Below are 5,510 nucleotides of genomic sequence, written 5' to 3'. Positions count from 1 at the left end.
TCCTGTTATAGATCGAATTTGAGGTGTTCCCCAAAACCTCCTGTGTTCAGAAATGAAATGATTAGATTGAGATGTATGATCTAACCAGAATATTAACCCATTTTAGGGACTGATAATTTTAAAGAATTACTCTATTGGGTGGCAATGTAGCCAGGTGGGGCAGGACTGGAGGAAGTGGGTTTCTGGGGAAGTGCCCTTGGTGATTATGCATTGTGCCCCTGGCTCCTCCCACTACTTCCTTTCTGGTTACCATGAGGTGAGCTGCTTCCTCCACCATCCCTGCTACCATGATGTTCTACCTCACCTTAGGCCAATGAGGATGACTTTGACTGGGGACTGAATCTCTGAAACAAAGATCCTAAATGAATTTTTTCTCCTTTAAGTTGTTCTTTTCACAAGTTTTGGTCACAGCAATGAAAATACAACTAATATATAAGCTGGTATTTTGGTCATAGCAATGAAAATGTGACTAATATAGAAACTGGTACTGAGAAGTAGGATCATTACTGTGACTAACCTGATCGTGTGGGTCAGAATCCTTTGGAAATGATTTTCAGGAGACATTTGGAAAAGTTTGGAAATGCAAATAGAGAAGTCTTACAATATTATAAGTGGAGCTTCGTGGGTGATCTGGTGGGAGCTCAGAGACCTGCATGCTGACTGGAATACAGATAGTAAGAATGGTGCTCTGGAGATTTCAAAGGGAATGAGGACTCTGCTGTCAATAGGAAAGAAGTCAGGTTTGTTACATTCTGCCAAATAATTTGTCAATATTTTCCTCATGTCCAGAGACTTTGTGGGAGGCTGAATATAAAACTTATGGACTAATTAATTTGGCAGAGAAAATTTCAAGGCAGCACAGCATTCAGATGATAACAGGAGTATTGCTGACCACCTTTTCCCACATTTACTGTGAGATTCAGGAGTAAAATTCAGAGAGGTAAGGTCTGGAAAACTTGCAGTTTAGTCAGAAATGGTGACAAGGATGATGTGGTTGTTAAAGAAATTATTGTCGCTAAAGTGAAGCTAAGAATTTTGTACAAAGACAATAGGAAAAATGTCTTGAATTCATCTCATGATGAAACCAAGATCACACCCACTTCAGGATCAAGGATTTAAAGGGGGAAAGTCCACAGTGTGCTACATGCATATGTGGTATGGTGTGTGTGTGTGTGCACATGGTGCGTACACATGTGTGTGTGCATGCCTGTGCCTTTGGGTGTGAGAACAGGTTTTAGAAAAGAGGTATGTAGACTTAATATAACACCATCTCCTAGTGAAACAATTTGGTCAATATAGCCATATATTTTAAAAGTTTTTATGGTAGAAGCTACAAAATTCTAGTGGAAAACAAAAACCAAACTTGAAATGGAGAGCTACTCCATGTGTATGAAAAGACACATGTTGTCAAGCTGTATGTGAGACAAGAAAGAACATTCAGAGGTGAAATTATTAGATTATAAGAGATGTAACCTAATCAGTGGATTAATCTACTGATATGGATTAGCTATTTGGTTGGAGAAGGTAGGTCACTGGGAACATGACTTTGGGGTTTATGGTTTGGTCCTGGTGATCAGAGTTCTCTTTCTGCTTCCTATTGACATGTCCTGAGCTTTTTCCTGCACCACGCCCTTCTGCCATGATGTTCTGCCTCACCTCAGGCCCCAAGTAATGGAGTAGGCCATCTGTGGACTGAGACCTCTGAAATGGTGAGCCTCAGATAAGCTTTTATTCTTTTACTATATTATCTACTACATCCCTTATAATATTAAACATGATCCAAAGCTTTGCAAAAGGCAGGACGTTAAAGAACCCTGAACAGCCTATGAGAAATTACACATGGGTGCTGCAACATTTCTATCAATGACTTTGCTCTGTGTGTCCATACTCTCCAGCATCTCTGGAAGGTGATGGGACCAACACATGTCAGAAAAAGCACAGGTAGGGAGAAAGAAGTACAAGGGTATGTAGAGGTGGAAATCCATGGGTGTATTTACAAACACAGGGTCCAGTTACATGGATAGGAGTGTGCCCAAGGAAGGTTAGCAATGTGACATTTGAACTGAGACCTCAGTAGGCACAGAGGGCAGGAGAGAGACAAGATTGTCCAGTGAAGTGTGGTCCTTACAGGTGGAACAGCAGAGCAAAGGCCCTGAGACAGCATCTTGGTTTCAGTGTTCAGATCTGAAAGGAAGCCTGAGTGTCCAGGGGAATAAGGAACAGGAGGCGTGAGGAGCCATGAGGTCAGAGAATGCTGAGGACTGAACTGGCCTCCCTGTTGTTGCTGAAAACTGAGGACACAGAGGGTCCACCTTGGACATGCTGAGCCTCTTGCACCTGCTTAATTTTGTTGCAGACACGTCCTGTGGATTTAAGTGGAACTTCCTTTCATTGAGTCCTAGATTCTGAGTCATGCTATGGACAATGTGTCAGATACCCCTGCCACAAGGACTACTCTCACCAGTTTGCAGGTGAACAATATTAATCTAATAGCTCATCCGGAAAAATGGAAAATTAAAAATCAATGAGGGAGCTGTACTTAACTCACTGATAGGATGTGTCAGGACAAGACCTGAGCCCAGGGCCTGAACCCACCTAGTGTTTCCTCTGTCACAACCCAAGTCACTGGCAGAGTTCACCACACAGAGCATAGCACTGTTCATACTCTCCCACAAAAACATTCAAATGAACTTTTTAAAAAGTCAAACAGGAAGTGGGTAGAGCTGCTCAGGACGGGGTGACTTTGTGCTTTGCTTCCTGTGTTTTCCTCCTTCCTATAATGTGCACATTACCTTTTACAAAATGAAGATTACTTTAAATACCTGGAAAAAAGAAACCCAAATTTGTCTTTCCACAGAGACTCCAGCTGCAGACATTTCTTTGATTGCTTTTTACAGGTGACAATATCATTTTGGATAATAAACTAAAAATACTGAGAATAAAATCTGAAGACCTTTTACAAAATGTTCTGGGATACTAGGTCTACATATTTGAAAGAGTATAAAACTAGAGAAATTCAAGTGAAAGATCATCATTTCTACTACAAATTTACATAATGGGCCTTAATTGCCAAAAGCAGTGTTCTCATAGCGGTAATAAAATTCATATTTAAAAGAACTACAAAAGACTTACTTGGTATAATTTACATGTACTTTGAGAAAAAAATTAGTTTTAGAAATATGGGTTGACCTATGTTTTCTTCAGTATTTTCAGGGACCAAAAGACCTCACAAGAACAATGTTAGAGAAGGGGAAACTTCATCTGACACACTCTGATTCGGAGGTCTCAGTCTGCAGACGCCAGCTCCATTCCTCAGGTCCTGAGGTGAGGCAGAACCTGGCAGAAGGGTTTGCAGAGGAAAGCAGCTCAAGTCCTTGGCACAGATGCAGAGAGACCCTGCAGACCAGGGAAGTACCTACACCAGAGGCACACCCCCAGGGACCACCTCCTCCAGCCTCACACTACCTGCCTGCAGTTATCACCCAGCGAACCTGTTCAAGTGGATGAATGAGCTGACTAGGTTAAGGCACATAGCCCAGGCAATTCACTTCTAAGCTTTTATAATGTCTAACACACGAGCTTTTGAGGGACACATACTATCTAAACCAGAACAATCTATGACACAAAATGAAAGTTCCAAATATGTATGATACCAAGTAGGAAAACTTGAGAAGAGGAAAAATGATGAGAAAAATATGTTGGATATCAGTGAGAGCCCAAACCTTGATGGAGAACATTTCTTAAGTAGCAGATGATGTTAATTTTCAGAAATAAATAGAAGCAAGTTCAACTCCACAAACTCATCAAAGTAGACAAAGTATCTGGTTTGAGTCTTTGAGTTTTGAAATCATGAGAATTAATCCAATGATCCTTTTATAGTTTCCCTGCAAAAGAATATTCCTCAGAGCGCTCTTGATGTCCCTATTCCTCAGACTATAGATGAAAGGGTTAAGCATGGGGGTGACCACGCTGTACATCACTGAGGCTGTTGTACGTGAGTGTGAACTTTGAGTCACAGCAGAACTGAGGTACACACCCAGGCTTGTGCAATAAAATAGAGAGACCACAGAGAGGTGAGAAGCACAGGTGGAGAAGGCTTTGTACTTGCCCTGAGCAGAAGAGATTTTACGGATGGAGGACACTATCTTGGAGTAGGAATAAAGAAGGCCGGTGAGGGGGCCAAGCGCCAGCAGCACAGCTGAAACATACATGGCCACATCATTTAGAGAAGTGTCAGAGCAGGCACCGTGACCACCTGGTTAAGTTCACAGAAAAAGTGGGGGATCTCAGGGTCTGTGCAGAAGGACAGCAGCAACAGCATCACGCTGGGTAACAAGGAATGCAGGGCACTGACGATCCAGGACACCAGAACCATCACCACACAGACTCTGGGATTCATGATGACTGGTAGTGCAGGGGGTGACAGATGGCCACAAAGCGGTCATAGGCCATTATGGTCAGCAGAATGATGTCCAACCCTGCAAAGAGTAGGAAAAAGTGCATTTGGGTGACACAAGATTTGTATGTGATGGCCTTGCTCCTTGTCTGGATGTTCACCAGCATCTTTGGGACAGTGGTGGAGGATGAAGCAGATGTCCACAAAGGACAGGTTGGAGAGGAAGAAGTACATGGGCATGTGCAGGTGGGAGTCTGAGATGGTGGCCAGGATGATGATCAGGTTCCCAAGCACAGTGACCAGGTACATGGAGAGGAAAAGCCCAAAGATGAGAGGCTGCAGTTCTGGGTCCTCTGAAAGTCCCAGCAGAAGGAATTCTGAAATCTGTGTGCTGTTCCTTGGTTTCATGTGCTTGCTGTGACTGAGAGAGAGAGAGAGAGAGAGAGAGAGAGAGAACGAGAGAGAGAGAGAGAAGAGAGAAGTGCATTAGTCTCCTTTTAAGAATTTTTATTTAAAAAGATAGAAATATTCTACTGTCTAGAAATCACTTTTATATTTCATTATGAATCTGATCACTTTTAATGCCTTACCCTGCATCTCTGATTGGAAGTTCCTCTCCACATCTCTACCTTTCTTCAAGCATTCATGATTCTAAAATTGTATGAAGAAAGTCTTTAAAGAAGAATGAAACCATGTCATTTGTTGGTGAGTGGGTGAATCTGGAGAGCATCATGCTAGTGAAATAGGTAGACTCAGCAAGTCAAGGGTCAGATGATGTTCCTCATGTGAGAGCTAGAGAGGAAAACAAATTTCAAATCAGGAGACCCCACTGAAATAGAGGGTGGAGCATTGGAGAAAATGAAGAGAATCAAAGCATGGAGAGGAGGGCTGGGGAAAAAATAACCAAAACATGCTACGCGTGTGTGAAACATCACAATGCATTCCACTTTGATGTATAAGTATAATGCAACAATTCAAAACATGGATGGAAAACCAGTAGAGTAGAGGATGAGGGGAAGGGAGGAGAGGAGGGAGAAGGTAGTACTGGGGATTATGATGGGCAAGGTATGTTATGTGCATTTGAAACCATGTCCGTGTGAACCCTGCAGGTATG

At 42.5% G+C, this 5,510-nt stretch overlaps 1 pseudogene; it reads right to left on the bottom strand.

The window, feature by feature from the left end:
- Window positions 1–3,803: 3,803 nt before the first annotated feature.
- LOC124968150 (olfactory receptor 7A17-like) lies at window positions 3,804–4,804 on the bottom strand (annotated as a pseudogene).
- Window positions 4,805–5,510: the final 706 nt, after the last annotated feature.

This window comes from Sciurus carolinensis, chromosome 17 (assembly GCF_902686445.1).
Source record: "Sciurus carolinensis chromosome 17, mSciCar1.2, whole genome shotgun sequence".
NCBI lineage: Eukaryota > Metazoa > Chordata > Mammalia > Rodentia > Sciuridae > Sciurus > Sciurus carolinensis.
This window is presented reverse-complemented; position numbering and strand designations above follow the sequence as displayed.